The sequence below is a fragment of the Macaca nemestrina genome, chromosome 3 (assembly GCF_043159975.1).
Source record: "Macaca nemestrina isolate mMacNem1 chromosome 3, mMacNem.hap1, whole genome shotgun sequence".
Classification (NCBI taxonomy): domain Eukaryota; kingdom Metazoa; phylum Chordata; class Mammalia; order Primates; family Cercopithecidae; genus Macaca; species Macaca nemestrina.
In genome coordinates, this window is record NC_092127.1 from 44,735,171 (window position 1) to 44,748,187 (window position 13,017).

At 36.8% G+C, this 13,017-nt stretch overlaps 1 protein-coding gene across 1 annotated transcript in view; it reads left to right on the plus strand.

Annotated features, from left to right (window-relative positions):
* The window catches only part of LOC105463406 (anaphase promoting complex subunit 10), a 287,195-nt gene that overhangs the window by 126,868 nt on the left and 147,310 nt on the right, over nucleotides 1–13,017 (plus strand). The window lies entirely within an intron of this gene.

Here is a 13,017-nt window from a genome sequence, read left to right on the forward strand (position 1 = left end):
CTTCACTGATTCATTTGCAGTCAGTCAGTGCTTTTGAGTATTGGACAAACTGTACAGTTATGAAAAATTTTCATTTCACATATAATCTGGGTATAAGACACTTTCAAAATCAGTTTATGAGCTGATTACTAGAAAATTTATGTAAAAATTGTGAGGGCCGGGTGCAATGGCTCACATCTGTAATCCTAGCACTTTGGTTGGGAGGCCAAGGTGGGAGGATTGCGCTTGAGCCCAGGAGTTTGAGACCAGCCCGGGCAACATAGCAAGACCTTGTCTCTTCAAAAATTTAGAAAAACAATTAGCCAGGCATGGTGGCGTGCACCTGTAGTCCCAGCTACTCAGCAGGCTGACAGCAGGAAGATCGTTTGAGCTCAGGAGGTTGAGGCTGCAGTGAGCTATGATTGCACCACTGCACTCTAGTCTGGGTGACAGAGACCCCATCTCAAAAACAACAACCACAAAAACAAACAAAAATTGTTGAATTTAAAAATACACAGTCACAGAACACTAATAAATACACAACTTTAAAAGGACTTGTTCATTCAACTGTGTTTTGGTGTGTGCATATCTATGGGGTTTAGTTAAGATAAATGTAGTAAGGAAACCAAGATAAAAAGGTAAACCTTGCCTTCCAGTTGCTTACAGTCTACTGAGGAAACAATAGGTCTCTAACCAACCAAGCCAGAAATTAGAAAGTCGTGAGCTCTCTAATCAGTGAATGGGAGTGTAGGGGAGACGAGAGTTTACTTCCTACTGAAGAAGATAGAGGTGAAGCTAATGAAGACATTGTTGAGGAGCCAGAATGTTGGAAAGACTATTTGTAATATCAGCTAGTTATTTGCTTCTCAAGCCTAGTCTTTAATCCAGACTATCATTGTTTTTATATGAGTAACAATAATTTATTTGAAACAGATGATTTTTGTATTCAGAAACCAAGTGATGTTTTGTACATTTATTCTCATTTGAAAGTGTTCAATGACTAAAACAGTGACAAATCTTGAAAAGTAATTTTAGCAACCATGCTATCTGCTCCTTTAGCCATTATGACTAGTAATTTAGGACAGATTAATATATTACACTATAAATTTTTATCAATGAAATATATGAAATACTTGGTAACTTATCTAGTGTTTTAGAAAATTGTTACTACTATAAAATTCTTACTTAGTAAAATTATTACATTTTATTTTTAAGTGAATTCTAGGTTATTTTAATTCATCAATTAGCTTTTTAAAGTGATAAAATTTGCAAAATATGTTACATAAGACATTAGGGAATATAATTAATGTAGTTATGGTTATATGTGAATATTTTTGCTTTGCAGATCTCTTAAAAACACGATTATCTTCTTTTGCCCTTGTTATTTTGGCCTTCCAGTCTTCTACTATGACTCCCTGGAGTACGGTATTTGGAAGTTTTTGCAATACAAGGCTGTTTACCAGTCTTCTACAAGGAAGCTGCCTGTGTTTCATGGCCTGCCATTTAGTTGGGCTTGTTTTTGCGCAGTTTTATCCAGAAAGCCTTGGAGAGAGGGAGATGATGAGAGAGAAAACCTCATGGGTCAGCTTATTAATTGTTCATGATCATGGTTTGTCCTACCAACAGGAAAAATCTTAAGTCTAATAATTAGAAAACTCCCCACTATAAAATCCAAGAGAATGTCTATAATCCATGGCAATTTTATGTGAAAAGTTAAGGTTATTTTTTACTACTATTAACCAATCTATTTTTTAATATTATGTATTCCATTACTATCTCCACCACCATTAAGTGTCCCTCTTTTCTGCTAAGTAGAACTAGCTTGCTATTTTGTAAACAGAAGCAAAATTATAATCAGACCAATTTAAAATTGTTCTATGTTCTTGTGAAACATTTTGAGTGAATTTTTATTTCAGGAAATGGTATTTCACATTATTATGTTAGAAGCACTAGCATTTACCATCTCAGCTATTTTAATTACTGAGCTTGTAGCCATGAGCTTTCCACTGATGCAGTTCAGTGATCACTATAAGATGTTCTTCCACTATGTATTCACTTTTTCAATGTTGAGGGCAAATTACGCTTCTCTCCCTGTGGTCCTAGAAATAATGACCCAAACTGTTTTTCATAGACTTTCTTCTTAGACTAGTTCTCCTCTTTATGCTGGCATTCATCTGTGGCTAGAGATCCAGATTTTAACAGATCATTTCCTGTTATTACTACAACAATATCAAAATACCGATCACTTACCAAGAAGCAAAGTATCCAGAAGACTGAAGCAGAGAGTTCAGCCAGCTATTTGTTTTTCAACTGCTGAAATTTATAAGAATCACATGTTAAATGGATATGGAGACAAAATAAAATAGAAAGTAGCCTTGGCAAAAGGAGGATAACAAGCCATCAGCTACTAAGTTATAACACATTCAGGTGTTTACCAAAGACAGAGGAAAGGGATTTTACTGTTTATTAAAAAATAATGCCTATCTTTTTAGAGTAGTATTCAGTAACTAATAGAATACGCAAATAACCTATTCAGGAATTTTCTCTTTTTTTTTTGAAGTCATCTGGGCAGTTTAGAACAAAATTTATTTCTGTCTTGAAATTTTTAATTGTTAGATTGGTAACTGGGTGTAATTTTGACTCCCCTCCTTCTGTTTATACTCAGTAACCCTGAGTCCTGCAGCTATTTTCTCCATATTACCACTTTTAGTTTTACCCCTTTCACATCATTCTAGGTCAATTGAAGGAAGCTCCTAGCTGGACCACTGGCCTTTATTTTATGCTAAAATAAAGTTATCCAAATGATATTCCATCCCATGGCATTCTGTAATTATTGGTATCTGTACTAATTTCATATTACCTATATAAATTAACCTATGTAAGTAAATACAAAGTCCTCTGGCATCCCTTCAAGCCCATACACATTTCCTGACTTTTCAAAAACTGTTTTTCATTATTCTCAGCCTTTTGGCTGCAGCCAAGCAAATACAGTTGTCTATTTTAACCACGTAACTCCCTCATTCTTTTACTTTTTAATGTGTAACATCTGATGGCCTGTAATCTTGTCACTTTTCTACCAGTTTATGTCACTCAAAACTCACTCCCTGGGAACCTTTACTTACCTGACTTTAATCCTGTATATTTTTATTTATTTTTATTCTAAATCCCTTCAGCATTTGTGTAATCTGCCAGTACTATGCAGGTTGAGTATCCCTTATCCAAAAATCTAAAATCTGAAATGCTCCAATGGACATTACGTTTGAGCATCATGTTGGCGCTCAAAAAGTTTCAGATTTTGAAGCATTTTGGATTTCAGATTTTCCACTTTGGGATGTTCGACCTGCATTAATTTATGAATATTTTACTGTGTATATTGCTAACTCTTGAAGGCAAGGTACTAGTCTTATTTATCTTCTATATTTGTTTTATTACAATTCGCAGCATCTAGTAGGCATGCAGTAAATAATTATTTTTATTTGTTTATATTTTATTTATTTGTTTTGAGACAGATTCTCACTCTGTTGCCCAGGCTGGAGTGCAGTGGCACGATCTCAGCTCACTGCAGCCTCCACCTCCCAGGTTCAAGCAATTCTCTTGCCTCAGCCTCCCAAGTAGCGGGGACTACAGGTGTGTGCCACCACACCTGGCTAAGTTTTCATATTTTTAGTAGAGATGGGGTTTCACCATGTTAGCCAGGATGGTCTCGAACTCCTGACCTCGTGGTCTGCCTGCCTTGGCCTCCCAAAGTGCTGGGATTACAGGCATGAGCCACCATGTCTGACCCAATACTTATATTTAAATAAAACCTTTCACTAACAAATACTTTCTCATATCTCATTTTCACAAAATCACTGTTGGGATTGCATTTAGCTATGAATAACAGAAACCCCTACTGCATGGACTTAAGTAAGTTTCTATATTTCTCATATATTAAAAAGTCTGGAGGTCTGTGGTTACTTCATTGGTCCAGCAGTCTACTAGAGGCTTTCTGATAATTTTTAGATCATTATCTCATGGTCCAAAGATTGTTGATATAACTATCACGTTGGCACTTGAGAGAGTAAGAAAGGAGAAGAGTGAGACTGGCCACATCGTCCTCTTGATAGGAAGGAAAACGTTTCCGGAACCTGGAAATATTCAGCATACTTCTTATGTCTCATTGGTAAGAACTGGCTCACACAACCACCTCCATCTAGAAGGAAGCAAATGTGTCTTGAAAATCAGGGAACAGGATTGTTATTGTTGACTTAGGCAAATCACTGTTTTCTAGGACTAAACACATAGCCTACCTGAAAACAAACAAACAGTATTTTTTACGCAAGGAAGAAGGCAGCCTGGGTATTTGGCAGACAGTGAACAATGTCTGCCATGCATAGCCTCTCTAAGCCTTGGCATCCTCATTTGCAAACTGGAAATAGTAGCAATATACCTCAGAGGACTGAGTGAGATAACAACTGTAAGCACTTAGCACAGTGCCTGGCAAATAGTAAGTATTCAGTAAAAAGTAGCTGCTGGTCGGGCGCAGTGGCTCATGCCTGTAATCCCAGCACTTTGGGAGGCCGAGGCAGGCAGATCACGAGGTCAGAGGTTCGAGACCAGCCTGGCAACATGGTGAAACCCCATCTCTACTAAAAATACACACACACACACACACACACACACACACACGCAAACACACACACACAAATTAGCTGCATGTGGTGGCACACGCCTGTAATCCCAGCTACTTGGAAGGCTGAGGCAGGAGAATTGCTTGAACCTGGAAGACAGAGGTTGCAGTGAGCCGAGATCACGCCACTGAACTCCAGCATGGGTGACAGAGCAAGACTCCATCTCAAAACAAAAAACAAAAATGAAATAAAATAACTGCTATTCCATTTATGACAAACCCACAGCCAATATCATACTGGATAAGTAAAAGCTGAAAACATTCCCCTTGAAAACAGGCATAAACAAGGATGCCCTCTCTCACCAGTTCTATTCACCATAGTATTGGAAGTTTTGGCCAGGGCAATCAGGTGACAGAAAGAAATAAAGGATATTCAAATAGGAAGGGAGGAGGTCAAATTGTCTTTGTTTGCAGATAACATGATTCTGTGTCTAGAAAACCTCATTGTCTCAGCCCAAAAGATTCTTAAGCTGATAAGCAACTTCAGCAAAGTCTCAGGATACAAAATAAATGTGCAAAAGTCACAAGCATTCCAATACACCAACAACAGGCAAGCAGAGAGCCAAACCATTAATTAACTTCCCATTCACAATTGCTACAAAGAGAATAAAATACCTAGGAGTACAGCTAACAAGAGAATTGAAAGACCCCCTTCAAGGAGAACTACAAATCACTGCTCAAGGAAATCAGAGAGGACACAAACAGAAAAACATTCTATACTCATGGATAAGAAGAACCAATATTGTGAAAACGATCATACTGCCCAAAGTAATTTATAGATTCAATGCTATTCTCATTAAATTACCATTGACATTCTTCAAAGAATTAGAAGAAACTATTTAACAATTCATATAGAATCAAAAAAGAGCTCATATAGCCAAGACTATTCTAAGCAAAAAGAACAAAGCTGGAGACATCATACTATTGGACTTCAAACTATACTACAATGCTACTGTAATCAAAACAGCATGATACTGCTACAAAAACAGACACATAGACCAATGGAACCGAATATAGAACCCAGAAATCACACTGCACACCTACAGCCATCTGATCTTTGATAAACCTGGCCAAAACCAGCAATGGGGAAAGAGTTCCTATTTAATAAATGATGCTAGGAAAACTGGCTTGCATATGCCAAAACTTGAAACTGGACTTTTTCCTTTCACCTTATACACAAATTAATTCAAGATGGATTAAAGCCTTAAATGTAAAACCCAAAACTATAAAAACCCTAGAAGAAAATCTAGGTAATACCATTCAGGATATAGGTATGGGCAAGGATTTCATGACAAAAATCCCAAAAGCAACCATGACAAAAGCAAAAATTGACAAATGGGATCTGATTAAACTAAAGAGCTTCTGCACAGCAAAAGAAACAATCATCAGAGTGAACAGACAACCTATAGAATGGGAGAAAAATTTTGCTATCTATCTATCTATCTATCTATCTATCTATCTATCTATCTATCTATCTATGAAAGGTTTAATATCCAGAATCAACAAGGAACTTAAATTTACAAGAAAAAACAAACAACCCCATTAAAAAGTGGGCAAAAAACATGAACGGACACTTTTCAAAAGAAGACATACATGCAGCCAACAAACGTGAAAAAAATCTCAACATCACTGATCCTTAGAGAAATGCAAATCAAAACCACAATGAGATACCATCTCATGCCAATCAGAATGGCTACTATTAAAAAGTCAAAAAGCTTTGTTTGAGTTATTTGTAGGTTCTGGATATTAGCCCTTTGTCAGATGAGTAGATTGCAAAAATTTTCTCCCATTCTGTAGGTTGCCTGTTCACTCTGATGGTAGTTTCTTTTGCTGTGCAGAAGCTCTTTAATTTAATGAGATCCCATTTGTCAATTTTGGCTTTTGCTGCCATTGCTTTTGGTGTTTTAGACATGAAGTCTTTGCCCATGCCTATGTCCTGAATGGTACTACCTAGGTTTTCCTCTAGGATTTTTATGGTATTAGGTCTAACATTTAAGTCTCTAATCCATCTTGAATTAATTTTCGTATAAGGAGTAAGGAAAGGATCCAGTTTCAGCTTTCTACTTATGGTTAGCCAATTTTCCCAGCACCATTTATTAAATAGGGAATCCTTTCCCCATTTCTTGTTTCTCTCAGGTTTGTCAAAGATCAGATGGCTGTAGATGTGTGGTATTATTTCTGAGGACTCTGTTCTGTTCCATTGGTCTATATCTCTGTTTTGGTACCAGTACCATGCTGTTTTGGTTACTGTAGCCTTGTAGTATAGTTTGAAGTCAGGTAGCGTGATGCCTCCAGCTTTGTTCTTTTGACTTAGGATTGTCTTGGAGATGCGGGCTCTTTTTTGGTTCCATATGAACTTTAAAGCAGTTTTTTCCAATTCTGTGAAGAAAGTCATTGGTAGCTTGATGGGGATGGCATTGAATCTATAAATTACCTTGGGCAGTATGGCCATTTTCACGATATTGATTCTTCCTATCCATGAGCATGGTATGTTCTTCCATTTGTTTGTGTCCTCTTTTATTTCACTGAGCAGTGGTTTGTAGTTCTCCTTGAAGAGGTCCTTTACATCCCTTGTAAGTTGGATTCCTAGGCATTTTATTCTCTTTGAAGCAATTGTGAATGGAAGTTCATTCCTGATTTGGCTCTCTGTTTGTCTGTTACTGGTGTATAAGAATGCTTGTGATTTTTGCACATTAATTTTGTATCCTGAGACTTTGTTGAAGTTGCTTATCAGCTTAGGAGATTGTGGGCTGAGACAATGGGGTTTTCTAAATATACAATCATGTCATCTGCAAACAGGGACAGTTTGACTTCTTCTTTTCCTAACTGAATACCCTTGATTTCTTTCTCTTGCCTAATTGCCCTAGCCAGAACTTCCTAATATCCAGAACCTACAAAGAACTCAAACAAATTTACAAGAAAAAAACAAACAACCCCATCAAAAAGTGGGCAAAGGATATGAACAGACATTTCTCAAAAGAAGACATTCATACAGCCAACAGACACATGAAAAAATGCTCATCATCACTGGCGATCAGAGAAATGCAAATCAAAACCACAATGAGATACCATCTCACACCAGTTAGAATGGCGATCATTAAAAAGTCAGGAAACAACAGGTGCTGGAGAGGATGTGGAGAAATAGGAACACTTTTACACTGTTGGTGGGATTGTAAACTAGTTCAACCATTATGGAAAACAGTATGGCGATTCCTCAAGGATCTAGAACTAGATGTACCATATGACCCAGCCATCCCATTACTGGGTATATACCCAAAGGATTATAAATTATGCTGCTATAAAGACACATGCACACGTATGTTTATTGCAGCACTATTCACAATAGCAAAGACTTGGAATCAACCCAAATGTCCATCAGTGACAGACTGGATTAAGAAAATGTGGCACATATACACCATGGAATACTATGCAGCCATCAAAAAGGATGAGTTTGCGTCTTTTGTAGGGACATGGATGCAGCTGGAAACCATCATTCTTAGCAAACTATCACAAGAACAGAAAACCAAACACCACATGTTCTCACTCATAGGTGGGAACTGAACAATAAGATCACTTGGACTCAGGAAGGGGAACATCACACACAGGGCCTATCATGGGGAGGGGGGAGAGGGGAGGGATTGCATTGGGAGTTATACCTGATGTAAATGATGAGTTGATGGGTGCAGCACACCAACATGGCACAAGTATACATATGTAACAAACCTGCACGTTATGCACATGTACCCTACAACTTAAAGTATAATAATAATAAATAAATTAAAAAAAAAAAAGTCAAAAAGCAACAGATGCTGCCGAGGTTGTGGAGAAAAAGGAACACTTTTACACTGTTGGTGGGAGTATGAATTAGTTCAACCATGTGGAAGACAATGTTAGGAATAACACTCAAAATCCTAAAAAATTGAACACTCAAAGGATTCTTAGCAAAGCAATTTTACTTCTGTGCAGAGGGGTGCTACCTTGGCCAGTCACCATGAGAGCACATCTGAACAAAGGGCATGATGGCCTTAATTCTTGATGCAAGTCATGCACCTGTACCCTTTCCCCATTGGCCAGGGTTGGGTCATACAATCTAAACTAATCCCGGTTGGCTAAACATTTGAATTTTTTTAGATAAGGTGGGCATGTAAAAGAAAGTGGAGAGGAAGGGGAAGGGGTGTCTGTAATGAGCTAGAAAGTCAGTCCTCTTTCCAAATAAGAAAAGGAATGGAATGTGAGCTGGTACTTATAACGCCTGGTACTGTGGCATGCCTGGGCATCTAACAAAGGCAAAAAGGAAAAAAGGAGAAAAAGGAAAAAGGGAAGGGTATACTATGAATTAAAGAATAAAAGATTGATCAGATTATTAGAAGAGAATCCTTATCATATCCCACAACAATGTGGCTATTTCTCAAGGACCTAGAGGCATAAATACCATTTGACTCAGCAATCTCATTACTGGTTATATATCCAAAGGAATATAAATAATTCTATTATAAAGATACATGCACGCATATGTTAATTGCAGCACTATTTACAATAGCAAAGACATTGAATCAATCTAGATGCCCATCAATAATAGACTGGATAAAGAAAATAAGGTACATATACACCATGGAATATCATGCACTTATAAAAAGGAACGAGATCATGTCCTTTGCAGGGACATTGATGGAGTTGGAAGCCATTATCCTCAGCAAACTAATGCAGGAACAGTAAACCAAACACCACATATTCTCACTTACAAGTGGGAGTTGATCAATGAGAACACGGACACATGGTTGGGGGAACAACACACACTGGGCACCTGTAGGGGGGCAGGGGGAGAACATCAGGAAGAATAGCTAATGTACGCTTGGCTTACTACCTGTGTAATGGGATTATCTGTGCCATAAACCACTATGGCACACATTTACCTATGTAACAAACCTCCACATCCTGCACAGGTACCCTGGAACTGAAAATAATAGTTGAAGGAAAAAAAATTTTATATTTTAATCTTCAAAGAAAAACCCCAAACCCTTTATTTCTTGAGTTTTCAATCCTACTTTTTAGTAAGATCAAGGAATACCTGATACAACTTTCTAATGTTGCAGTCTGGAATAGATCATGAGCAACCCTGTAAATTATTTAAGACACATGCTCATTCCCAGAAATAGGCACTGAGCAACATGCTAAAAGGACACTCTAGCAATTCTTACTGTATCTAACTTTAGTTCTAAGCCACTCTGCTAGAGCCATTTTTTATTCTTTTTTTCTCTCTATTTTTTTTTTTAAGAGAGAGAGTCTCACTTTGTCACCTAGGCTGGAGTGCAGTGGGATGATCCTAGCTCACCACAGACTCAAACTACTGGCTAAAGGGATCCTCCCAAGTGGCTGGGACTACAGGTGCAAACCACCATCACCACATAATTTTTAAATTTTTTTAAGAGATGGAGTCTCAGTATGTTGCCCAGGCTGGTCTTAAACTCCTGGGCTCAAGCGATTCTCCCACCTCGGCCTCCTAAGTAGTTGAGATTACAGGCATGAGCTACCATGCCCAGCTGCAATACAGTTTATAAATACTTACTTAAAAGGGGAATGATCAAAATTGTCCATTTTTAATTATTGAAAATAATTTAAAATTATTACTCATCCCTATCAAATAAACAAAATGTTTATAACCCTGTGATCAATTGCATTACATATAGTTCCAGGAGGAAAACATTGCAGCTTTTTTCAAACAATCAATGCATATTATTGAATTTCTTAAATCCTGTGTAGAACATACATAAGTAGAAGACATATTCCCTATTCAGAAAGAACTTAGAGTCTAGCTAATGAGATGACTAGGAACACACAGAGACATTTACACATACTCAATGTAAGATGTTAGTGAGTGAAACAGATAATAAGTATTATTTTATTTTAATAAGGACAGATATTACCAGTGCGCAATGTAGTCAGTAAGCTTCTTATGGGAAAGATAGAAATTCATATATGTAGAAGTATACGAATAGATCCCCTTCCTAGGTTCTGTACAAGTTGAGAAATGAAACAAATAGTGAAGATGGAGGCAAAATATTACCTTCCTTCCTAATGCTGGTTGCACTGACTAGGCAGGAAACTTTTTAGAAGGAGGGTAGTGCTGAGCCATGTATTCTCTGTTATTCTTTCCATACTTTCATATCAGATAATTTTACTCCCCAGGGATGGGGTGAAGGGGTGAGAGAGGCTCAGGGCAAAGAAATTGAGATTCCTTCCAGTTGGGAATCATCAGGAGTGGGGAAGAAGTGTTCTTAAATTTACACTCTGCTTCCAGAACAATGTGCAGATTTAAGTATAGATAAATAACACGAGAGGGTATTTTAGGCATGGAAAACAAGTGTGGAGTGTGAAGGTTATATTCAGACTGCACTACAGCACGGTGTTAACACGAGTAATAGAATTAATGATATGGGTAGAAGAGAAGGGTAGAATGAGGTGAAATTTATCTTACCCTGTTATATACAGAGGAGCTGTCATTTTATAACCAGACCCTTACAAAATTTGTATATATTATATATGCTATACTAAAGCATTGGAGGAGAAAAGGGGCAGTAAGGGTGGCCTATCACCCACCATCCATTATTATATGTTGTGAAAGAGACTCTGAAATAACAAATACATTTTTTGAGGCAATAATTTGTGTAAATCAAACTAGTTAGTTAATATTTGTCATATATAAATTATCTGTGGTTAGAGCATGTCTCCATGCTCCATGCAGGAGCATATCTGCATATGTCTGCACAGACATACCTGTGGTTGAAGCATATCTCCATGCTCCATGCAGATATCCCAGGCGATCAGAAGTTTGCCTGGGATAAAAAGGTGAGTGGAAATTGATGCTCTTCTAAAGGACGTTCTCTAGAGGATGATACTTGTGAAATCATAGAAGTGTCCACCCAGTTTTGATCCATTGTTCCAGGTTTCCTTTCCCCATTCCAGAGATTTAGATAATAAATGATATTCTTAGAAAAATCCACTTGTAAGCAAGACCATCAGAAATTGTACACAGCTCCAAATAAGTCTCTCAAGTGGTCATCACAAAAATATTTGAGTTTTTGAAATATGGCATGTTGTGTGTTGAAACAAAATCATTAGTAGGAACACAATTTGATTCCTTTGGGTCCAATTCATGCTCTCTCAAGTCAAATTACTTTTTTTTTTGGATTCAAAATAAGAAAGTTTTCTTTTAAAACTGAAGAAGTCTTTGAAACAATATTATTTATACTATAATCCTTTTTCATGGTGTGTCTACTGAAGCATGAAATACACTAGTGATATGGAAGAATCAAGAATATAGTGTAAGCACAGTTTCCTGTTTTAAATAATACTAATCATTTTCCATATGCTCTTTGTATAGTTAGCAATTATAATAAGAGGAAATATTATTTTAATGGAAAGATTCTGTATATGAATAATTTTCTCTTTATTATTGCAAACTAAAATGAAGTAACTTGGTAGTAGAGGAATTATGTGAGTCCCGTCTACTGTAATCCTTGGACGATTTTGTCAATCTGTTTTCCTTTTAAGTGTTTGTGTGTGTGTGTGTGTGTGTGTGTGTGTAGCATAATATATATACAGAGCACCAAACACCAGCTCAGTGAATTTAGTCATTGCACCTCCCAAAGACTAGAGCACATCAGTACCCTGGAAGCCCTCTTTGTGTCCCCTCTCAACCACTATTTCCTTTATCCTCTCCAAGATTAACCCATATCCTGAATTAAATGCTGTTGTTTAGTTTCACCAGTGTTTAACATAATATACATTATGTACATATTTACAAAATATGTTTTTTTGTGTTGGCTTTCTTTTACTCAGAATGATTTTTATAATATATATTCAAGTTACTTCCTGTAAATATAGTTTGTTCATTTACTATTGCATATGTTTACCCTTCTACTGTGGTTTGTAATTGGAGCTGTTATTACAAATAATGCTGATATAAAATTCTAGTACCTGTCTTTTGACTTATATTGCATGTGCATTTCTGTAAGATACACACATAGATAGATCGATAGATAGATAGATAGATATGCTCATGTTTTCTGGATATTGCTAACTCATTTTCCAAAGTGGATGTACCCTTTCACATTTCAACAGCCGGGTATAAAAGTTGCTGTTTCTCCATATTCTTGTCCATCTTTAGTATTGTTCTTTTAAATTTTATCCATTTTTGTGAGTATAATATTAACTTTTTGTAGTTTTAATTTTCTTTTCCCTGATAACTAATGAAGTCAAGCCACTTTTCACATGTTTGTTGGCAATTTAGATAGACTCTTTTGAAATATCATTGTCTTTCACTCATATTTTACAAGTCTTTATTTTATTGATTTATAAAAGTGTTTCAT